At 41.9% G+C, this 25,757-nt stretch overlaps 1 protein-coding gene across 16 annotated transcripts in view; it reads right to left on the reverse strand.

Moving 5' to 3' along the window:
• Positions 1-25,757, reverse strand: part of KDM6A (lysine demethylase 6A) — a 148,397-nt gene that overhangs the window by 121,862 nt on the left and 778 nt on the right. The gene's annotated exons all lie outside the window — the stretch shown is intronic.

The raw sequence follows: 25,757 nt of genomic DNA on the forward strand, positions 1-25,757 counted from the left end.
TCAGTCTGAAAATACAAGGAAAAGAAGATTTATTTTAGAAGAATGGAAGTGAAAATGGGTCAGGAGCTGTTACATGAAGGAAGTGTAAAAACTAATGCTAATAGGGTGGGAAGTGTGGAGTTTTCAGCACCACAGGAGACATAAAATTGGTAAAGGTACATTAAGACACAAAGGATAAAAATAATAAAAAAGTCTAAATGAAAGGAGCCTGGTTTCAAATACTGAAATACCATTATTTCAAGGAGTCTCAATACTGTTATTTCTGAAATTAGCCCTGTGGATGTACCAGAAGGATCCACCCCAATGATTTTCCATCACATCCCCGAAATCTCCCATACAGGAACACTCAACATATCACCTTCCTTTTCTCACAGTCATTCACATTGACTCCTCTGCAGCTGCCTAATTATGCTTCCACAATTACGCTCAAATATAAATGTGAGGAACACTGGAACACAGCTGAACATGCATGAAAAAGACCCTGCTTAGAGAAATGTTTTGGAGAACTTTATGCCCAGTGAACACCTTGAAAATCTCCACACTAACTCCCATGAAGAGCTGTAACCCTCCTCTGCTAATGCCAGCCAACACCCAGCCTTATCCCTCACCTTTCCTCCCTCATGTGGCAGTCTGAAAGACAAGGAATTGCAGTGAGGAAATAAGAGGAATGCAGTCCTCTGGATACAGCCCAGAGTTAATGAGCAGCAGCACTTCTGAACAGAAATGCTGGTGAACCTCATTCCGAGGGGGAAAAAAAGAAAGTGTATTTCTGCTATGCAGCAGTAACAGGTGGGGGAGGTACATTCATATAGATTTCAGATTTTATATTTATGCACTACAAAGTCCAAATTTCAGCTGCTAGTAAGCATTTGCATCATAATGTGCACTAAAAATACCACGTAAAATAACAATACACACAAAAAATTGCTCAGTAACTGGCCAGAGTCTTTAGATAAATAAAACTTGGTACTGAATTGTGACAGGCAAAACATCCTAAAGACTCCTGGAGCTGCAGGGTAAACAGCCATGCAGGTTGTCACCACAGACTGTTTTAATTAACATTCCCCTGGAGCTCGATATAAGAACTCCTTGAATAATGCTTCCCAAGCCCTATCAAATCTGACATCCAATATAGAGAAATACCAAGTGGAAAAACATTTATGAAGCTTAATGACAATCCTCCATGTATCTGTACATCTTTTCAGGGATACTACTGAACTAGAAAACAGGGTCCGCTTCAAAGGGCATGGCTTGGTCAGAAACCAATCCTATTATTGTAGGAAATGGCATGCACAAAAAAAAAACCCCAAACATTAAAACCATCTGATATGGATATTGATTTGAAAAGACCAAGATTCAAGCACTTGCCTTATTTAAAGTAAAGATTTGAGTTGTCCATACTCCTAGCAAAGGCTTAAGGATCAGATTCCAGAATCAAGCTCACCTTTAAGCCAAAAGTGACCAGGATGACGCTCAGCAGGACAGAGGCAGAACAGCAGACACAAAGCTTCCACTTAGTCATGGAGAACTCAGTTCCACCCATCCTTTCCCTACCCACAGTTACACTATCACCCTGCGTAGAAAATAGTGAATTTTGTGATTTAAAACAAACAACTAAAAAATACAATCCTTTAGAGGAGGGTACTGAGGATGGATTTTGATCTGGGGCCGTGACACCACCTGTCTTGGCTGAACTACAAACAGACTAAACTATGAGTTCTTCTCAATTCCATCCTGATGCTATTCCTTCCAATAGAGGGGTTTGCAAAGACTCCTTTCTGCTGTGCCTGGCTGGAAAACCTACAATATCCTTTTCTGTTGGGCCTAATTTTCAGTCACCACATACCATAACTGCTTAACACACAAGACTACAAGATTTGTAGACAAGAAACCACCAATTCAAACCAGCCACACCTAAGTCCTTAAAATGGAACTCTGATTATTTTTTAAAAAATAATAAATTAATAAAGTTGTATTAGATTTCAACTTTAACAGCATAGGTTGAAAATTACGAAATTACTGAAAATCCAAAACAGCATTCCTCATCTTCAAACCATGATCAAGTATATAATTTTATGAGTTTATCACAGAACTGCCTTAAAAATGAGTCACTACACTCAAGGAAAAGCAGTACACATCCCAAACATATTCGTTTCCAAAAGGTATGAACTTCTGAACTTCTCAGACTAGGAAAAAAAAAAAAAAAAACCTAGCAAGAAGCTTACACACAATTCACTATCCTTACACTGCTCAACACATTTGCCAGTCCATCACAGGAAATACATAATGGCCATTTATTTCTTAAAACAATTTGTAGACTGAAAATCAAAAAACTGGACTATGCAAGTGGAATTCCACTGTATGGAACCCCAAATCTTTAAGCTGGAGTTGATCTTGGGTTGCATCCACACTGCCTTCCAGAGGGACTCAACTGGTATCTGCAAGCACTCAGAACAATGCTTGTATCTGACCAGAGAGAAAATTCAAGAATCTTTAAGCAATTAAACTGCTAGGAAGCATTTTATAAACCCAATGAGGTCTGAAATCCGTCACCAGAGATCTGAAATGGGACAAAGTACTCCAAGAGAGGTGTGCATTCAGGTGACCAGCATTCAGGAGGTTTGAAGGCTGTTGGCACCACCCATAAGTCAGGTTGTCAATGTGATTCATACATCAAACACCTCTGAAGAGCCCCTTATGATACATTACTGTGGGCTTTGTATTTAAAATAAAGTAATTTTATTATTAACTGATTTATGTGCATTTCAGACATTTGCTGAGAGGCTTCTATTTTTGATGAACGTGTCGTACTGCACAGGATTCACTCCACACGAGTCAAGGTGTTTTTTTAAGTTCTCACTCCTCAACTAAAGCTGTCATGACTTGGGTCTTTAGCTGAATGATCAATTCTGACATTATTTACAGTGGCAGACATCAATTTCCATTACGCATTAATGCCAAACCTAAGAATGAACTCCAGCAGTTTTACAGGCCTTTTTTTGCTGCGTCAAGTTGGTTCCATTTTGGAAAAAAATGCAAAAAATAGCGACCCAGCACATAAAGTCACTGAAAAGTTTTCATCAAGAAGGCAGTTCCTTTACACTCCAAAGTTGACTGTCTCCCTTTTTAAGGTTTTGGATGAACAGGGCACACCCATTTCTCCCATGATGTCTCACACCATGTCTCCCATTTCACTGTCACTAATCTATCTATCTTTGTTTACAGGATAAATTCACCTTCAAAGCACTCAATGACCTGACCACAGATCTTTGTATTGACAGGATACAACAGCGTGACAACTGCAGTTAACAAGAACACTTCACAATGCAAGAAAAGCTTATTTCCACAGAAGACTGGATTTTTTTCAAGTAATGGCCCCAGGGAGTCAAACTAATCGTTATTAGAAAAAGGATGTGGAAAGGTGCACACACTTCTACACTTGCCTTCATTAACATACATAAACAGCCCACCTTACACTGTAGAAAAATCCCTGTCAAAACACCGTGTCACCGTGAACAAGCAATTCCCCTAGAGAGGAAACAAGGAAAACTGCAAAACAAACCAAAAATCTCTAAGAGTCAGACACTGAATCAAGTTCTGAAGAGTGCACTGGGCACAGCCACTGAAGTGGCAAATAAAAGCTCAGAGTAAAGGAGTGAGTGGAGGAAACACACGAAACGAAACCCTCCTCAGGGGAACAGCAGAGAAGGGAAGCAGAGAGATCACAATTTACTCAAGCCCTGAACGACAGCACCTTCTTCAGTGTGTTATCATTCCATCCCTGCTCCATCTGGCAACCTCCCATCATTACCCACCCAACACACAGCATCCCCACATAATAATCACCTCAGCCACGCCAGTCACTCAGAGAACAAGTGATTATCCCTCTGCAGGGAATGTTTGGGGAGGATGAAAAAACACAATGGTGAGAGAGTTTAGGAATATTTGAAAATGCATCAAACTTAAATTAAAGACATTTTCAAGTAATCATAAAAGGCAAAGGGTAGTGTGGAAGTCAGTCCCAAATGTCAATCTTTGTAAGCCTTTGTAAGCCTTTTATTTTAAAGTGGTAACTGTAGTACAAAAGGTTCATTTTTTGTAGCTTTCTGCAGTAACAGATTTATTTACATCTAAAAAAAACCAAACCCCATGGTTCTGGACCACTTGTAGCCTGTCCTGTGCAAGCAACAGGAGGTGTGTAACCTTTATGCTTAAGGTGGGAAATATGAACAACACCTGGAAGTGCAAGAGAGAATATTTATGTTTTCCTTAGGCCACAGATGGAGAACTGGGATCTCACAAGGCACATGTGGCTCTCAGGGAAAAACTCCTGACTAGCCAGGCCTGTGCTGCTCTTCAGCTCATGGAAAGGTTCAACTGCTTCCAATTTTCTTGGTCAATTAGTTGGGAACAGCTATGGCAGGACAAACTCCCTCAGACAGCACAGGCAGGGCCAGCAGCACTGACTGGGGGGAGGAAGGCAGCAGACAAGGGGGCTTCCTCCCTTTTCTATCTGCTCTGCTGCTCCTTCCTCTCCATGTGCTGAGCAGCTGGAATTGCTCCTTAAGGAAGGCCCAGGCCTTGCAGAAAAAGTAGAACCAGGAGGCAGGTGAGCCAAGGAGGTGACAAGGAGGCCTGGGGTCAGGGACTGCACATCCGACTTAAAAAACATTACGGTACACTGAAAATGTTTCAAACGTGTTTTTTTTTTTTTTGTGTTTTTTTTTTTTTTTTTTTTTGCTGTGAGGTAACTCGAAAAACTCGAAGCTCTTTGTGGAATATTAAAAGGAAGTTTGAAGCTCTTGTTGATTTTATTTCCCCGCTTCTCCAGATGTGGAGACTTGGCTGCAAACGTTATGTTAGTCCCTCTCACACCCAGGTAGACTCAAAGGAGCAGAACATCAACTCCATTCTCCTCACTGCCATAACACTTACAACAGCTCTGTTGTGCTGCACAGTGTGCAGCAGGAGTAATTAAATTTGTCACAATTTATTCCTTCTATGTAGTAATGGGATGAGATTTGAGACTCTGGATCAGTCTCCTGCACTTGTTTCACACACAGTTCGTTTTTCTGGTGAGTGCTTTCATTTTACTGGTGAGTTAGACCAAGCTCGACCAAAAATCCATTTTCAGAGATATTTAATACTGACTAAGTAGCACAAAATCCAAAATGAAAGGTGAACTGCTGTAATATTAAGTACACCTATTGGTGATACCCTATCAAGCTATCATTACCTCCATAATTTGCAGTGATAAGATATTGGCCTTTGGACTGAATTTACAGTATTATTTTAGGTCTATTGACTATAAATGAGGAGAGGACATTGCAACTCCAAACCACACCCAACATCACGCCACAGATGGATTTTGAAAGGCAAGCCAAGAGACACGTAGCAGTAAAACATTACACAGCCATGCAAGATCCTGAACTCTGCAACAGGCTTATTAAAACTGCTCAAAAAAAGCCTCAAGTACATTAATTACTGGATTATGAGGCAACAAACTGAGATTAGAAAAAGTACGTGGAAAGGCAGGTGAAAAAAGCATTCTCAGTTCTGGAGTTCAACAGGAGGTAAATTTCCAGCAAAGTTCGTGAAGTAAGATGACCATGATAAGCCAGACCAGCAGTCAGGCCAGTGCTGCAGCCTGCCTTCACGTGTACTTCAACAGCACAGGTACCAAAATAGCAGTAATAAAAGATTAGCACAATGGTATTTTTTTCTAAATACTTTTCCAGACGGCACCAATTTAAGTTCAGGAACTTCCTGGTGGTACTGCTGTTCTCGACAGCTCCTAATGGATTTTCCTTCCATTAATTTTCCCCACTGCTTTCTAAACCCACGTCCACTCATTTCACACTAACAATATTCGACAGCAAGCAGTTCCCCAGATTAACTGCAGGGAACCATCTTGTTTTGAATCTGCGTTCCTGGTAGTTTCAGTTGATACTCTCAAGCTCTTGCAGTAGAAGAGACAAGGGAAAACCTGTTCTAGAAGCCAAAATATTAATACCATCTCAGCAGATCTGATCTACAGCATTCTATGCAATTTCCCTGCATTCAGAAAAGATAGAAATTAAATAAATTTAGAAGAGAACTTCAGGGGTAACAGGAAAGAAGAGTCTTTCCTGCAAAAGGAAGTCAGAATAGCTCAAATTATTTACCTTAGCAAATCAAAAACTAGTATGACTTTCTACAAGTACCAACAAGTCCAAACACCAGGGAAAGAGAAGAGCTTTTTCAGCCTAACAACAGTGTTGCCAAACAAATGTGTGTAATTTTAGACAAAAAATTAAAAGAAGTATTTGAAGAATCACAAAATTAAGCTCTTGCACAGCACTTAAATGGAAACAGTAGAGGCAAAGAGCACTTAACTACTCTTTGTTATCACTTTTAAGACCTCAGTTTTCATAAATAAAATGCTATTATATGTACCTGTGTAAAATAAAGGGACAGGCTTGCAAAACAGCTGGAAACTCTCATGCAAGTCTCTGTACTCTTTTGTGTTCCCTCTTAAAGACTGAGCACGGGACTCCTGAAACAATTCTGAGTGAGACCAGACCAATACCAATACTTACTATACAGAGGTAAATTGTTAAACAAAGGGCTTATGCCCTTGAGGCACGTCTGAGTAGAAGTATTTGAGAAACTTTAAGTAAAACTAACTCCTTAAAATTTAGAACTATCACATCCTTACTGACAGGAGGTAAAAATGCTGCCTGCAAGTGGAGAGAATAACTGCAAAACCCACAGACAATATTTGATATCTGTCCAGCTTCAACAACATAAATACATGTGGGATTCAATGCTTGGAGTCTCTCTAGAGAATCTCAATTTTAAATTTTAATTCAATGTAATATTTTAGCAAATATATTTAAGAACCAAACCCACCTATTGTGGTCTTTCAGATTATATTTTGGCTTCAATTTCAGCATTAATCCAATAAGACAAGTACTAACACTGCAAGTTTGTCAGCATCACCTAATGAAACAACCAAAGCTTCCCATCCTCATATAAACTAGCTTTCCTTAATACAAAGGGAACTGCTTCTCCAAACTCTCTTGCGAAATAATTTTCTCCAAAAATTCCAAGAAAAAAGTTTTAGTTCAACAACTCCCCAGGCAAAAAAAAAAAAAAAAATCCACAAAAAAAGTCAGCAGCATTACACGCTTCCAAAACTTCACATAGAAAATTAAAATGATTTTGAAGAAAAAAAAAAAAAAAGGCTACTCATAACTTTTATTAACAAACCATTTAATAATGGAATAATGGAATAATGGCCAGTCTCTTCGCGAACGAAGAACCGGGGAAGGTCTTTCCACCTTCCAGCCTGCGCATTGGATTTTTTAGGTGAGACACAGTGTGCGCGGAACTGAGCCCACCCTTTAATCCTGAGGTTCATCTGCCGGGGCCAAGCACGCTTGGACGGTGGCAGCGAGGTCCTCAGGACGTAGATGGATTGCCTTGCAGGGCTAACGAGCTCCATCTGCCCGGGGAGGGGCCCCGACCGGGATCACAAACCATTTAAAGAGGTAACAAACAACAAGCACCGCCCTCCCCCACCAAACACCAGCAGAAGTGAGACAGGATATCAATTCTGAAACACCTTTGGATGTCTCGTGCCCAGCACTCACTGCCACCCCAGCACAGTGCCAAAAGAAGGAGCTCTCTGACCTCAAGAGATAACACTAATATGCCGCAAGAAAACCAGGCCCTCAGTAATCATGGTGCTTACACGTTTTAAAAAGTGTTGTAACGCTAAGCTACCCTCTCAAGTTCTCCAAAATCAGAATGTTCCAAGTAATGGTTCACAGCATTTTGTTCCCCCCACCCACATTTTCAAACGGGCAGACACACACGGGATTCGCTTTCTGCTGCATCATTTATCTGGCTGGTACCTTTGAACTCAGCCTTACTCCTTTTCCCCAAAATACATATGAACAGCCATTGTCACCTATTTTCTGAAACGTTCTTAGGTCTCATAAAGCCAATGAATGCCAGTCTTTCTCTCTAAAGCAGAAATGCCATCAACATGATCAAAAGCAAATGACAAAGGCAGCGGCAAATCCAGCAAAATGCAGCACTACGGTTGGAGTCTGCTGTCATTTTTGTTCAGGGCTCAAAAATGAAATAGCTGATTTATTATCCATTTTCATCAACCCAAGCCTAAATCTGGCGTGGTATTTTAAAATTTGAAAAGTGCTATTTTCAGTATTGATGTCCTAATGCTGCTACTTGCTTTCACTATCAGAAACCCATCATTGTCTACAGCGATCACAGTGAAAGCTGCTGATAGTGATATCACCACCACTATTTTTATGCAGTTTATCTGAAAATGTAGTGCACCTTTTAAATAGAAACTGTAGCTCTAGGTTGGTGAAACAGGTGTTCAGAGTGACGAGCTAAGTATAAAAATACTAAGTGAAAAGACCTTTGTCAATAAAATCTCACACATAGTTTGATCGCAAGTGGAATCTTCTGTGAGGCCTTCCAGAAGGCTCAGAGCAACTAAATAACGTCCTGGAAACAGGAAATACACACTTCTGTCCACAAAGATGAGACAAGTCACTGGAAAGCAGCTGTTGGTGCTCCAGCTGCATCAGTGGCAGCTGCACTCCACAGTCAAGGTATGGAGCAAAGAAGTACGAAATGTTTTCTCACACTTTATCCTGAGAAATACTGTGAGCCTGACCTGCTGACAGGATCACATGAGAGAATCATTCCGTGCCACAAGAAATCCACTAAGATTTATTCAGCACTGCCTTCTACAGGCAGGAGGAGGGTTCAGGGACACCAAAGCCACCATCAGCAGCTGCGTAACACAAGCACGACAGGCAAGGCTCAGAGTTGGTGCAGAGGGGTGGCTCATTGGGTATGGGGGGAAAAAAAACAATTTGGGGAAAAAGCAGGGCTGAGTCTTGCTGGAAAGTAGCCCAGGAACTGCAAAGGGCAGCTCCACTTGAGGTGCAGACAGTGGGAAATGAGCACATGCACATCACAGACCTGAAAAGAGAAAGTGTCAGTCATGGAAGTCAGAGCTAAATTTACATCCATGGGCACCACAGATAGTCTGGTTTTAGAAGTCTTGCTAGACCAGTACGGAAGGTCACAAGACACCACAGAACACAGTCCACTACATAAATCAAAGTTCTGTGCTGTTAACTGTGAGTCTTGAGGGAAAGGGAAGGCCAAAAGTAATACTTATTTTACTACAACTATCTCAGTAGTTCTTCCAGAAGACTACATGTCACTGGATAAAGGATACTGTGCAATTCTCAAACATCCCTCCACACTCCTGAAACCTCATGCTGTAGTTTAAAGGGATTTATGGGTTGTGCATTCAAAACTCCCCCCAAAAAAGCTAGGCTTGCACCTCCTTCATTTCCAGGACTCATTTACAACCATCAGCACTTACCTACGCCATGACCTCATGTGCCAGAGGCAACAAACAGGCCAGTCTGTATCTGACCTACAGATCTTCAGGTGAGGCAAATACCAGATACTGCTCTGCTGCAACAGGAGATTTGCAACTTGGAGCTGCCTCAGGACCAAAGAAGCAATCTCAGTGCAGGGTGTACTTCTTAAGCCAAGTTTAGCATTAGAGGCCTCTATCCAGAATGAACAATTAATAGAGACATTTATGTCCCAAATATGAAGTGCTTCCCAAAATCCTGGGAGATCCTCCTTCCATTGGTTATAGCAGTTTCAAACACCTGAGAAGATAAACATGTAACTTCCTGACTTACCCAAGCAATCAAAGAATCACACAATCGTTAAAGGTTGGAGAAGATCTTTAGGATCATCAAGTCCAACTGTAAACACAGCACCACCACCATGTCACCACTTAACCATGTGCTCAAGTGCCAAATCCACATGTTTTTGAACACTTCCAAGGATGGTGACTCTACCACTTCCCTGGGCAGTCTGTTCCAATGCTTACAACCCTTTCCATGACAAAACTGTTCCTAATACCCAATTGAAACCTCCCCTGGTGCAAATGGAGGCCATTTCCTTTTGCCCACTTTTAAAATACTACTTGATAATTGGGAGAAAAGATCAACTTCCACCTGCCTACAACCTCCTTTCAGGTAGTTGGTGAGAGTGATAAGGTCCCCCCTGAGCCTCCTTTTCTCTAGGCCCAACAACCCTGGTTCCTTCAGCTGCTCCTCCACAGACTTGTGCTCCAGACCCTTCCCAGCTCTGTTGCCACTCTCTGGACACCCTCCAGCACCAAAACTGAACACAGGATTTGAGGTGTGGCCTTACTAGTACAGGGGGACAATCACTGCCCTGGTCCTGCTGGCCACACTATTGCTGAGTCAAGCCAGGTGCCATCGGCCTTTTTGGAAAGCTGGGCACACTCTGGCTCATGTTCAGCTGCTGTCAATCAGCACCCCCAGGTCCTCCTCCACCAGATAGTTTTGCAGACACTTTCCATGTGCTACTTCCAGCTCTGCTGCACACCTGGGCTGTCTTCTCTACCTTACTGAGACACCTCCATAGGCACTACTTGACCCTTTGCTCTTTCCTCTGTTGGAAATCTTCCCACCACTCACAGTTCGCTATTATCCACCCCCTCTTTCTTCCCTCCTCCCACCCCAATCACACACCTTTTGTTATTTTTCATTCCAGAAAGTAAATGCAAAAGTAATTCCAAGGCCTGCAGCTGTTACATATGGCAAAGTCTCACAGGACAGTTAAATTCAGCTCAGTGGGGAAAGTTCTGGGTAACCACATGTACAAAACTTTTGTGCCAGCTCAGATATGTTACAGGGTGTGAGAGCTCAACATTTAATCCACTGAAAACATAGAACACAGACCTCTAAGAGCTCAGACATAACACTTATCAAAAACTGAAGGCTTTCAGTCTGCCTGCACAAAAGTAGATGAGACTAAATTAAAGATATTTCCCTACAGATAACGCATAGAAATAAAACACTAACACTTGCATGACAGCATCCAAGGGAAAGCTATAGAGGATCATTCTAAAATAAATATTAAGAAGTGCTATTACCACAATTGATTTGCATATTTATTCATGTACTAACTGAAAAGCATAGTAGTAGACTTGAGCAAAGGTGGAGAATTCAGCAATATTGAAAATAACCAGTTTGAAACTATTTTTTCTGAAGTCAATGAGTGTCTTCCCCTCACCCACATCTTATCATATCACTACATGCAAACTTATGACTGACACCTCACACATCATGACACTTATGTGACAGGAGGCCAGTTGTATGCAGAAATTGAGATAAGTAGAGCTAAAAATGCTGGGGGTGGGGAGGAAATGACAACACGATGGGAGACACACGAAAAAATGAATCTGTTAACTTGCTGGAGAGGTCAGGAGGGCAACATTACACAACTAACGGAGCTTTAAGCTTTAACTGTTTCTAACCAGCCAGAGACAAGACAACTTACACAGATTTATAGCTTTATACAGACATGCAGGTGCAACTTCACGGGCACTTTTCTACAGCAAATGCCACTTGGCAATCGAAACTTCACCTCTCCTTTCAGCTAAACCCCTAAGCGCTGTGCAACATTGTCTCCCAAGGGGTATTCCTTCACCAAAGCTGTGAGAATCTTCCTTTAAGTTCTATGTGCAAAGCAAGAGGTCCAACCAAAGGGATAATCAAATGCCAAGATTCTGATTTATGTGCAGAAAGAAAAGGCAACATTTCACTTCAAGTGTGCATTTCAAGAAGTACCAGAACTCACCTTTACACTAAGAACCAAAACTACTCAGAAGTAGCAATTAAATTAATTTGATGCCCTTATCTGTCTGTGGAAGGAGACACAGTACCACAGTACCTTCCCCTACTCATTCAGTGTCTGCTCTTTAATTTCTAAGCAAAACGTCAATTTCTTCTACTTAAATGGATTACCAATGTAACAAGCACTAGAAAGTTACATAAATGCTGCATCACCTTACGAATATATCTGTTGTTTAATAATATTCTTCTGCCACCTAAGTAATGCCAGTCATTCCTCTTACACTGCAGTTTTAATCCACAAAGCTCATTTCCCACAAGCAGCATCTCAACAGCACCCGAAGGCCCAAGCTGCAGAGAGCGATGGTGCTTTACAAAAATCAGCTCTGCCATGTTCAGACACGAGGGTAAGAAAAAAAAAAATCACACACTTGGTACCACCCTCCAACTACGGCAGCAGCAGAGAGCTCTAAGGTGGTTCAATTCTGATCAAAGAGGTAACAGTGCAGTGATGCCAACAGAGTAACTTCCATCAGAATACACCAGGTAGGGATCACAGAGGAAATTCCAGCACAACCACAGCAGCAGAGCCTGCTGTCCATCTGAGATCCAAGTGGGAACACAAACACCAAGAGGCTGTCTGAATTTGACAGCACACTCCTTTTAAACCCAGGTAACAATATGTGCAGATGCTGGTAACTACCACTCCACAGTAATTTTATTTTTTTACTTAGGAAAAGGAATCACTGGCAGACAAGGTGCTACATGAAACAGGTAATCTGGTTATGGGAACATACGAGTTAAATTTAGCCACAAGATGACAAAAATCTAGAAAGGTTCTCAAATGCTTCAGAAAAATCATGCAAATGAAGTCACTGGAGCAGGAGTGTGTTCCTTCTCCTTCCCAGCTGTCTGGAGCCTCACAGACCTTAAGCTACTCATTAATGAATTGCTTTGAATCAGTTTGTCCCATTTTTGAGTTCTGACCGTGGAAGTGAGAAAGCCCTGAGGAAAAACTTGTGAAATGACCTTTAGTTGAAAATTGTTTTCCTTTTTCAGTTGGTAAATCTGCATACCTGCTAACCCATCCCCCCGGAAGCAGAGTTTCCTGGCGTCAGAAAATTCCTACCTACCTGTGCTGTAGAAACTGAGTTCTAATGCATTTGAACCAGAGCTGCACTGTTACGAAAGCATCACTCTGATCTCACAGCTTAAAAAAAAAATAAAATAATAATCAAGAACAAATTAAAATTATCTCAAAATAGGTTTTCTCTAGCAAATCCCTGCTGTTCATCTGGACAGTGGAAATTACCTTTAATCACTGAATACACAAACTGAAGCAGAGCAGTCAGGCAAAACCAGAGTGCTGGGGATGGGGCAGGTGGTGTGGCCTGGCCTTCTCCAGCAGCACAGAAGTCCTCAACTGCTGCTCAGTTCCACAGGCACCACAGCGTTCCCTGAATCCCAAAAGCTCCTCGTGCAAAATGACAGCTCTCAGGAATTTTTACCTTCCTACAGAAATCCTAATAAAAATCACCCCTTCCATCATTCGCTACAACCAAGTAGCAAATGCTGGTCTGAAGTGGAGGGCATAAACTATTCCATTCTTTCAAACTACCAAAGACTTGGCTTAATTAGCAATTAAAAGCAAGTAGTACAAAAGGTTCCTTTCTCACTGCATATAATGGAGTCGTCATTGTTCTCAGATTTTTGGCCACAATGCCAGCAAGCTCCAAGTTTGCAACTGGCATTACAGGAAAACATTCTACCATTCAAAAGCAGAAAACAAGCTGCCACCACGGAAGAAAATCAACTAATAAAGAAAAATACAAGTGAATATGACAGCACTTTTATTGGGAGAGAATAAATAGACTGCAATATTCCGGTTCTGGGGTTTTTTTTCTCATATAGTTTGAACACTTCTACATTCACAGATTAACTGAGGACAACCTTCAAGATTAGGCATCACAGTCCTACACAATGATCATACCTTTACCATCACTATTAGGTAAACCTTCCACAATTCTTTCCTCTGCTCCAAATACCTCCACCTTCAGCGTGGCTTCTGCTGTGCTCTGAATATTTTTTAACATAACAAATGCCTGCTTTGCAGGTTCCATTCAACCATTAATACTTTCTTCAAATTATTTATATAAACTTTCAAAAATTACTTGTATCGAGACTATACACAGAAAAAAAATCCCACCAATTCAGCAAAGATGGACGGTGTATAACTAATCCCAGAAAAGTGTCAAACCCAATCAGTTTTTTTAACACATGAACCTGTAAGTTAACAGCTACCTTTAAAGGCTGGAAATGAGACCTAATTCTGCTCCTTAGTTAACATGGACTATGATGGTCTCTGGGATCTCACCTTACTTAGGCAACAAAAATGAACTCTACTATAAACATAAACACCTTCAAATCCTCCCCACATATAACCAGAAGAAGCCATTTCAAGTATTAATTTCCTCCACACAGTAACTACAGTTAAGAAAAGCCTCCACTACGAAAACATAACTTCCTAGTTAAATTCTGTGCAATCCTGTGCTAAAGGTAGGATGTGATTTAGGGCTGTCCCTGTGCAGAGCTAGGAACTGGACTTCTGTGATCCTTGTGTGTCCCTTCCAACTCTGGATATTCTATGATTTTAGATTTGAGGGGTTTCATGAAGGCTCCAGAAGAGGCTGGTTCAGACACACATCTCCCTCCCCAGTTCCACCCAAAGCTTCCAGGGTTTTTTTTTCAGGCATAATTTTTGGTTTTTAACTTCCCCACCTCTTGAGCAAGGAACAGAGATGTATGTACCATTGTGATGCAAAATCAGCTGCACTGTTTCTAACTGTAATTTCTTTTTCATATGCAGTATGAGTATGAGAGTAAAATCTATATTCACTCTTTCTTTTGAATTAAGAAAGAAACAAATAAACACTCGTTTCTTCTTAAAAACAAGTGGAAGAAACTTGTTAAAAAGCAAAAAAGACCTTAGACCTTTAAAGCTAATTTGTTGAACATTTTAACAGGTAACACTTGAAATCTATTAGTCCTTCAGTAAGTTTTGTAGTTTCCCATGCTTTGAAAACTTTAAATGTTCAAGTGTTAATGAAATTACAAATTCAAAGGCTCTGCCCTTCCAACCATCAATACCCATAAGATTAAAAATACTCAGAAAACAACATATTTCTGTGCACCACATCAGAGACTGGGCACACACAAAGCTTTGGGAACCATGGTGTACAATAATCTGCCTTTAGCTGCTGCATTTGTAACTTGCTCAGAAGCTCCACTGAAGTTTACCAACCAATGTACTCGATGTTTGTACTTCTTAATTCTTCTCAATATCATCCCATCTTTTCTCCCCTACCAGAGATTGCTTATGACAAGCTTTATGATGTTATGTAATGGATGTTCTCCACTTTTCTTATCCTTCCACTTTATCTTACACTCCTTCTACACTTTGTTGCCTTAAACTGCACCATTCCATTCTCTAGATCAGCATCATTCTCCCTTTAAACTATTTCTTGCCCTTTCAACATATCCACCTCTGTCTTCCACACTTGCTCAGCTTTCTTTATCCTTCAAATCTAAAAGGCAGCAAAACATGACATGAGAACAGACACATGAGTGTTCTTGGCATTCCCTTTCACCTCGAGGAAACAGTGGAAGCAGTAGATTTCATCACTCTTCCCTTCCTTGAGGGGTAATGAGGGAAAAGGAAACAGCAGTCTACGATAAAGACAGAGAGAACACAGCCAACATCTTACTTTTATTTCAGAAATGGGAGAGAGTTCTGTTACATTCTGGACTTAGTGCACGTAACTCTTTCCACACCCCGCACAAACCCTCTGCAGTTTTGTTCTTTGTTTTGTTCCTTTTTACCTTGTTTTAAAAACTTTTGAGGAAGGCACCAGCACCATCAAGCACTTAAATGCTACTAAAGTTAGCAGTAACACTTAGGAAGCATCCAGGAACAAGATTCAGGTAGCTTCCGGAAAGAATAAACACACCATGATTCACACTGTCATTCCCCTCACCCCCCTCCAGTTGGTCTGCATCCCTAAGTCACCCATTTAATTCCTGGTTTCCTACTCTTCCTCACATCTAAATATCCTTTTCCAACCTTTCCTCCACTTCTTTAACTGAAAATCTCTTCCTTTTATTATAACACTCTTCTGAATAACCTTCCCACTATCCTCTTTTGTTTCTCCTCTTTCTCACCTGTTCCTCACACGGCAGCTTCTCAGTCATTTGATCATTTTCGTGGCCCTTCTCTGCACCCTCTCCAGCCTGTCCACATCTTTTTTGGTTAGTGGGAACCAGAACTGCACACATTTATTCCAGGTGAGGCCTGACCAGCACTGAGTAGAGTGTGACAGTGACTCCTTTGTGTTTGCTGATGATGGCCTTGCTGATGCAATCCATCACGGATTCCTCTTGGCTTCCTTTGCTACACTGTCCACTCACCCTGAGCTTGTGTGCACCAGGACCTCCCCATCCCTTTCCACAGCTGTTCCCCAGCCAGGTAGATCCAATGCTGTGCTGCACTTCTGGATCACGTTCTTCCAGGTGTGAGACCTTACATTTGTCTTTGCTGAACTTCATAAGGTTCTCATCAGCCCATTCTTCCAGCCTATCCAGGTCTTCCTGCAGGGTTCCTCTCCCTTCTGAAGGTCCACATCCCCACTCAGTTTGGTATCATCAGCAATCCATGAGAGTAAATTTGATCCCTCCATCACTTACAATGATATTAAACAGTGCTGGGCCCAGTATCAATCCCTGGGGGACCCCACTTGTGACAGGCTGACGGTCTGAGAAGGAGATGTTTGCCACCCCACTCTGGGTGATGTTCCCAGTCAGCCCGTTCCCACTCAAAGCACAGATCCCTTGTCTGTAACATAACACACCAGTTTCTCATGGAAAGCCTTGAGGACATCCAGGAAGACAATGTCACCACTCATCCCATATACACCAAGCAGGTCTCTTTGTCACAGGAGGCCATCAGGACTGTCAAGCACTATTTGCCCTTGGTAAATCCATGCCAGCTTTTCCCAACCATGTGCTTCATCTGACTTGTGACAGCTCCAGGAGGATTTGTTCCACAACTTCCCCAGGGACTGAAGTAAGACTGATGGGTCTCTAATTTCTGTGATCCTCTTTCAAACCCTTCTTGAAGATGGGGATGACATTAGCCTTCTTCCACTCTTCTGGGATCTCCACAACTTCTCCAAGATCATGGAGAACAGCCTCACAACATCAGCCAGCCCCCTTAACACCCTCGGTTGATAACTTGTAGGGGTCAAACTCCTGCAATAGTTCACACACCAGCAATTCTTGCACTGACAGTAGGTCTGTGTTTGTATCAGCCTGGGTTTTTGTTCCCAAGGTCAGCAGCCCAGCAGAGCTGGCAAAGACTGAGGTGAAGGTGTTGAGAATCTCTGACTTTTCAGTGTTACTGGTGACTAATGCACCTCTCCTGTTTAACACCAAACCAATATATTCCTTCTGTTTCTGTTTGTTGTTCATGTTCCTGGAGAACCCTTTCCTGAAGTTTTTGACATCTCTGGCCAAATGCAATTCGAGCTGGGCTTCTACTTTACTAAACTGCATCTCCATCAATGGGTAATTGTCCACTCTCCCATTCCAAATAAGCTTCCCTTTTAGTTTTGAACAGACTCAGGAGCTCGCAGTTAAAACAAGGGGCTCTCTTGCTCCACCTACTTCCCTTCCCTCCAAAGGATGAACTGGTTTTGTCCTTCTAAGAGAGCATTCTTGAAAAACTCCCAGCACTCACCAGGCTCCTTTATCCTCCGTGGAAGCTTCCCACAGAATCCCTCCCAAATCAGTTCTAAGCAAGCTGAAGTTTCCTCTTCTAAAACCTCTGTCTCAGTACTAACCTTCAGTACTGATTTTAAGTAACTACACTTTTCTACTTTTACTAGATTATTTTTGATCTAAAGCAGTTCTCCAGCCTGGTTTATCAGTCACACAGGCCCAAAGATGGTTTCACAGACACATATGAAAAGAGACAGAGAGTACTTAAAATTCTGTTACCTAGAAGGAAAATACATAAAACTAAAGCCTTCATTATTCCACTTTAGATTCTTGTGCAACTAAGTTTTTAAATGACAAGATATAAAAAAATTAAAATGGCAACTACAATGGAAGCAACAAAACACTACCCTAAAAAGGAGATATATTGGCTCTATTTTAGAACCTACTGCACTGGATCTTTTGTCTAATGCTGAAAACTACATCCTGAAATTGTTCAGAATTTTAAATTCTCAAAATGGAAGCAGAAATTTAATGAAAAGCACATTCACAATTCAGTCTGCTTTAGATTTTAATAACCAATCTATATTGAGAAGTGAATCATAATCCTCAAATGCCACTGTGAGAAAAGGAAATGACTTAAAGCCATTCTAACAAACAACAATTAATTTAACAACTTACCACAAAGGAAATTCATATGTAGACATACAGTGTTCTGGTTGTAATTCATAACACACTTTTCACTCTCTTTACAAAACTGTAAATGAGCCCTTAATTCTACATCTTAATTAAATAAACTTCTTCCATGAATGCTATGTAGGAAATCCAAGAATCATAAAGGAAGGTATTTTGTCAATACAGCTCTGATGGTGATCCATGTGTCATCTCATACTCCAAAATACCCAAGAAAAAATATTCTTCAACTCCCAAACATGCCTAATGGGCTTTTTGTCCACTGACATGGTATTTTATACACGTAAGCAATACTTTCCTATGATTCTTAAAATACAAAGAATGTTATTCAGCATCAAGAATAATACCTGATCCACTGCGAAACGATGACAAGCAGAGGCTCCTCTTAAAAACGTGCCACGCAACAAACTTTATTAGGTCCATGGACAAACTATCAAATGGTGCATACTACTCATGACAGTATCAGTAGAAATCATCCTGAAAACAAGCTTTGAACTGACCGGTATTTAAACAGGTCAGTCTTGGAAAACACCCTTCCACAGAGGAATTACACTACTGTGCCTGTTTCCTTTGCATGCCCTTCCATAAAGTGCAAACAAAAAATATTCGATTATCTTCGCTTGCTTTACCAAACTCGTCATGTCCAACATACTCAGATTAAACTATGTCAAACACAGTTCCTCTCTTTCCTTATACCAAAAATGTTCTGTAAAGGAGCAGGATCATCCTATCAGATGCACCTACAGAAACCCTGGCAGTCTTTGCAGGGCTCCACATAGGACCACTCAGCTCAATTTTGTCTTTTCTTAAACTACAAACAAGCATTCTGCTGGTGAACAAGATTAATATTGTTAACATTTGTAACAAAGACAGTCAACTGGCCTCATTTTATAATGATGCCTCAAGTTCAATACGCATCACTTCGATGTTTAATTGTGAAAATACATTACTCAAACATTACATTTCAAAACATCACAGCTTTGGGACCTCACCGAGCAGGGAGGTTAAAACAAAAAAGTAACTTGCACAAGCTGTACATGTAAAACACAAGGTAGGTGTGAAACTAAAGGACTGCAAGTTGTATCCACACCTACAATCGTTCAGGGTGAGCAGGAACAATGGCTCAGCTCCTGGAGTTACCTGATCCAACACTAAAACCTGCCACCCAGCTGAGCTCTGCATTCACCTCACACTCGCAGCCCACCCCCTTAATTCATTTCTGCAGAAGCCCTTTGAGCAGCAACTACTTTTTACGCAACTATTTTAGTATTCACAAACTACAAATACACGTGTTTCCTTCCCTTTCAGTCTGCTGAAAATACTGCAAAATCCTTCCTGTCACCCAAAAGTTTTATCAGTTGAGGACCAAGAAGAACAATTTTTGTTCAGTAATCAGAGAAAAACCTGAAGATTAACTGGTGAATCTGTAAGGCTGGAAACCAACAGTTAACTTCTCCACAGAACATAAGTTTGCCTAATTCTCAGTGGGATGAAGAACAACAGTGGGCCATGGCATATAATTCTGGCACTGGAAAGTCTTGTGACAAATGTTAATCAGTATAAAATCACTTTATAGCCATAAACATTTTCCATGACTCTCTTTAATTTCGTATCATGGAATGAAAACAAATGGTTCTTACACGCACCGAGTTCTCCAGGCATGAAACATCTACTCTTTTCTAAAATGGTATAACAAACATATGGCCTAGCTTTTAGAAGACGCTTTCAGCACTTACTTCAGATGGTATCAACATTTGCAGATAGTTTTACCTCTATAATTATCAAGTCCACTCAACCCACTACAGCGAACAAACAGCTATGCAGGCTGGCAAGAGGCAGAGAGCCATGCTGAAAGCTCACCTGAATACCACGTATAGACAAAAGCTACAGATTCTCTACTACTTCTTCACATACCACACCTGAGATTACCTGTGCAGAAATCTGAAAGCCACAGGCCACGAGTATTACGATGCACAAAAGGACCAATGGTTAAATCACCAGAATGGAATGGAAGGAAACCAGTTGTGTCCCAATTTTGCCACAGTTTTTCTTCACACTTTCAGTAATTAAATAATTTATCAGAACCTCTACTCCTCAGCTGCTAAAATACAGCAATATTTCTCTCTCTTCTCCATCCTGAACCACTGCCTGCCTTGGCTGCTTGATTATTAAGTCAGTAGGGCGTGAATTACCTTAAGGTGATGCACATGTACCACTTAGAGAACTGGACCACTTCAGCCTCCAGACTCAGTAGGTCGGTGCTTGAAAGCTGCAATACGTCCCATGTATTCCATAGGAAATACGAAAAACTACCACAACAGAGAAAAATCTTCTATTGTATTCCCTACTAATAGTCTGCTAATAGAAAACATACAGCTCGCTGAAGTGCAAATACTGATATGCCAAGTGTCCTGCAATCCTAATTACACCTCAACGAAAGCAAGTTATTTCTGGAGATGAGATACATCCTTGTTTCTTCATTAACGCATCAAAATGACAAGCGTAACATTTCTGACTTCATCTCTTTCCTTGCCTTGAGGAAGTAGTACCAATACTGCACTTTAAACTTAAGAAACGGCCAAAACATTCAAGAATGCATGTTTTGAGCAATAAACCCCAACAATTTTAAAGAAATATGCCTCGAATCTGGTTTTGAAACTACCAAAACATGGGAAGTATTTCATACTTACAGTACTGTGTAACGCCCATTTAAAAATAAACGTGGGGGTTTTTTTAACACCAGATAAAGTACAAATAATACAAAGCCATAACCAAGCCATTAAGTACCAGGATGTATAAATATTACATACACTGCAACTGTAATTTTTAAGTATAAACATGGTACAACCATGAACTATAGAACATGTCACCCACCACAACTTAACTGGATCCTAAAAAGCCTGATCCTAAAGCCCAAACTGCACACAAATAAATGCTGATCTTAAAAAAAAAAAACAAACATCTATGGCTCAGTTACAATTATCCAATAAAAACACTTAAAAAGTGACACCTTCAAAAAAGGCCAAAAAACCAGTTCCACTCATAATGCAATTTACAAAATTTTAACCAACTTCAACTTGTTCCACAGGGCAGACAGCACTGCAGATAATAAACAAATAATTAGAAATGCATCATGTATTAAAAACACATAAAGGAACAACTCCGATATAAATTTACAGAAATTGGAGAGGCTGCCCACTTCCTGGAATGCTTTCCAAATGTCTCTTGGTACCAATTCCCAGTTTCCCAATTCCCAGCACCGCCATTATATAAGGCAAACACTATAATTCTTTTTCAAGCAATATTTCTTTGTTTTGATGAAAATAAATTAAGCCGAAATGTTTCCAAAGTCATTAAGAAAAATAACCTCACTACACCGAGACCAACCTGCTAAAATGTTTTTCTGCATAATCATTTTTCAAGCAGTCTGTTATAAATAAAACTGAGGATACTTAATTATAGATCAGTAGAAAATTAACATTAATGTCAACACTGAAGGGACAAAGTCAACATATAGTAATTCGCACTGTCCAAAACTATTTTTAAACAAGCAACACCGAGAATTATAAGAAAAATGAGAGAACACTGTCACTGTGCACTTACTTTGTAAGCTTAATAGAGGCACAGATAAGCACGTTGTTAATTTTGTCAGGACATGTGGCCTTTACACAAAGGAAATACCATTTTTAAAATCAGCTGGAAAACAAAAGGGCTGCAAAAACACGAGAGGTAACACAGACTAAAACGTGGCATATTGTGTGGAACTACTTCATCTCTCTTTACATCGACTTCAACATCAATACTCCTAAATGGAAACATGCTTCAGATTTTGTCCACAGGATATGACAAACTGATTAAACTCAATGAATAGGAATTAACAAGCATCTTATACCCAATACATCAGACCAGCTACATCAACCTACATCTGTATAGATGCCAATTACAGCTTATGAAACGATGGTTTGTCACTGCAATAAAGTCAACTTGGGCTAAACACTGGAAGTATCATTAAAAAAAAAAAGAAAACAAAAAGGAAGAAAGAAGGAAAAAGGAAACGCTTCGCAATTCACTTCCAATACAATGGATGTCCTCGCCCTCCCCCCCATCCTCCAAGTAATCTTTAAGCTTCACCTCCTGCCAGAACGTCTTCCTGGGATAAAGAGACATCAAGACAGCAGCAGGGCTTTTGTTTTGGGGGTTTTTTTCCTCCTTCACGTTAATGTTATTGTCAACTACAGAGGCATAACAGTGAGCACTTTCTTGTGCACAAGACTGGCTACATTGGATTTCCAGTATTTCAACCACTTTGAGAGGTGATCTCTCTCTCAATTTCTGCCTCCACTCCCCCTAAACCACACTAGCTGCAAACTATGATTTTCAAGCTCCTTTCCTACAAAATAAACACCAAATTTTTGGCAGCATAAAATTCCATTCCTCTGTCACACACACACACACACACACACACACACTGACAGTGTGTGCACCATTACGGGAAAGTTGGATTTCTCCTGGCTAATCACATATCCAATACATGGAGCAACAATACAATATTCCTGATCTTCAGTCTATACCTTCAATAATTCATAAAATTGTATAGATCTGATGTCTTATATGTTCTTCTGATTTGCTGCACCCAGCAGCAGGACTTAACTTAGTTCACAATGCTACAGCCACACATCCTACAAAGCAAAACTACCAGAAAGGGAAGGTTGCAGCCCAGACCTGGAGCATGAATAAAACCCACAATCGCGTTAAAGCTCTGGACATGAAGCTTCCTCCATCCCTGAAAGATATCCCACTTTTCTCCTTATTAAATTCTGTCAGGGTGTGGCTTCACTAAACCAGAGTTCCACTGCAAAGGCCTCAAGAAATCTCCTCCAAGTGCCTTGAGCCAACACACACGCCTCAGCAAACCCCACCAAAAACAAGGAGTTCCTCCTCGAGGCACCACATTTAAGCCCACAAGACTCCTCCAGCTGCACAAGTATCCAGGCAGGTAATAGAGCTGTTCCCCAAACACTTACAACATAACCCAGGACCTCCCTCCCGTCTCCCCAGACGGGTACCCTGCCCACGTCACCTTAAGCACAGGTAACCAGGGAACACTCCAGGCCTCACAGAGGAGTCACTGCTCCAGCCTGGCAGCCTTTTGAAAAGGTTCAGGTGCTGCTCTCACAGCGAGGGTAAATTTCTGCCTTGCGAAGGATTCCTCTGGAAACGTGACTCAATGGTTTTCCTTACCTGCTACACTTGCACATAAATCTTACACTGTGATGTGCTGTAGATTCTTAAATCAGTCAGTCAGGGTTTCATAATTATGGAGTCCAGGGTCTTTGTTAGCTGTTGTTGCTCCATGCACAAAAGGGAAGATTTTGTTGCTATCACTGTAAAACCTATTAATTAACTGCATGTATATACGGCCACACTTTCTACAATAAAAATAACTGCTACACAGAATTGAAGTGGTCTGCTAGATTAATTACCCCAAACCTCCTTGTACGGCATAAATTGCATGAAGCCTCACACACAGAGAAAAGGAACCAAGCAGAAAAACACCTTAAAAATAGCAACTTCTTACTTATGGATAACGGAAGCAGAAACAAATGCAAAGTCCCTGGAAGTAAAAAGAATAAACAAAACTGAAACTGATCCAAGCCACGAAATCCCTGTCGAACATCTCTGCACCGAACAGTAACGGTTTAATCCTCCTACTTCCTCAACAATCCACCTTTCTCAGAGACAAGTTTTACAAAGAACAAGCTTCGTGAGTTCCTGTGCAATTCACAAATGCCTAAAACGCCATCTGAAAACTGAGGTGAAACAGTAAAATATTTACTTGCTAGTTGGTTTGTTTTTTTTCAGTATTTGCTATGTGGATTTATACATTAATACAGCACAAAACATACAGTGTTATTTCTAGAAATATGTTTCAAAACTATCAAAATGCCCCACAACTTAAACGGACTGTACATACTAAACTAAAATTGCCCAGCTTAAAAAAAAAAAAAGCATTAATGCACCGAATGTAAGAAAGGACTCAGAACTCAACTAATATGCTGAATCGCTGCCTGCATTACTTGATTTTACAGTACACAAAATAAAACTTAACCCAGGGACGCTATGTGACGGATGATCTAATTACATATGATGCTTTTATTTGCTATCTGGCATCCTTAAGCTCTATCCCATACGGAATTCTGTCTAATATTTCCGACAGCCTCAGCAGCATTCACGGAGCAGACACGAATTCTGGTCCACCAACAGTTAACGTACATTATTTAACTGGTCTGACATGTCACTCCCCTACCTTTTTGATTTATGGGAAAGAGTGCTCTTATAAATAACTCCGAAAATCGAAAGGAAACCGCGAGATTTTTTTAAAATACAAGCACAAAGAAAAAGTGTACTTGCTTTTCCTTCCATCCCTCCCCCCTCCCCCTCCACGTCCTGACATTGAGCTTTTCCAATCCTGTCAGAAATAAACACCCAAACACAAGGAAGGGCTTAGGGTAACCAATTCAACACGGGTCAGAGCGAGATCTTCAGATCAACCAAAACCAGCAATACGAAAAAAAAAAAAAGAAGAAATAATCCTCCACGACACAGCCCGGGCACAACAATGGGATGAGCTGTGTCAAACGCCAGGCTACTGACAGGAACAAGCCAGGAAAGCAGGAACCAGAGAAGCACCGTCCCCTTCGCTTCAGCCGTGTGGCATTTTAAAAAACAGCCCCACTTATCCTGTTACCCAAAGGTTTCCCCGGCGTTCGGTGTTTTGAGCACAGCTGGCAGACACTCGGCCCGCACAGCCTTTGTCAGCAGCTCACGGATGGGCAGCAGAACGTGCTACAGGTTGATAAGGAGGGCACCGGCGCCGCGGAGCAGCAGGAAAAGCGCCCAGAAAGAACTTGGGATGCGCAGGAGAGTTTCCCCCGGCCCTCCCCGGGGGCTCCGCGCTCCCCCCACACTCGGTCCCCCGGTGTTTGCTTCGTGTTTACCTCCCCCCCCTTCCCTTTCTCCTCCCTGTCCGGCCATCTTGGGGCCGACAGGAGCAGCCATTACTTAACTAAATGACAGGGCCAACAACTTTCCGCGGAGGTAAACACCTCTCGCAGGACACACCGGGCCGGGCGGGACGCCCCGCTCGCTGTCAGGCCGGGCCGGCGGGCGGCACACGGGGCTCGGCCGGGGCCAGGCGGAGGCAGCAGGGCCCGGCGAGTAAACAAGTCACTCCGGCGGGCTCCGGGGACCGCTCAGCGCCGCGCCCGCCCCGGCCCGGACCCCGCGCTCCCCTGCGGGCTCCGGCCCCGGCCCCGCTCCCGGAGCGAAAATCACGAGGGAGGGTCCGGGCAGCGGCAACGTCAGCAGCGCCGAGCGCGCCCTGCCTCCCTCCTCTCGCCCCGCTGCCGCCTCCTCCTCCTCGTCCTCCGCCTCTCCCCCCCCCGCCCCCGCGCCCCCCTCCCCTGGCCCGTCCGCTCCGGGCCCCGGGGCTCCACCACTTTCCCCGTCCCGGGGCTGGACGGGGAACACCCGCATGGCCGCGCTCCCCCTTCGTCCTGCTCCGGGGGGGGGGGGGGGGGG

Source organism: Empidonax traillii, unplaced genomic scaffold (genome assembly GCF_003031625.1).
Source record: "Empidonax traillii isolate 1590-97213 ecotype Southwest subspecies unplaced genomic scaffold, ASM303162v1 scaffold1:size7828297, whole genome shotgun sequence".
Taxonomy (NCBI): Eukaryota; Metazoa; Chordata; class Aves; order Passeriformes; family Tyrannidae; genus Empidonax; species Empidonax traillii.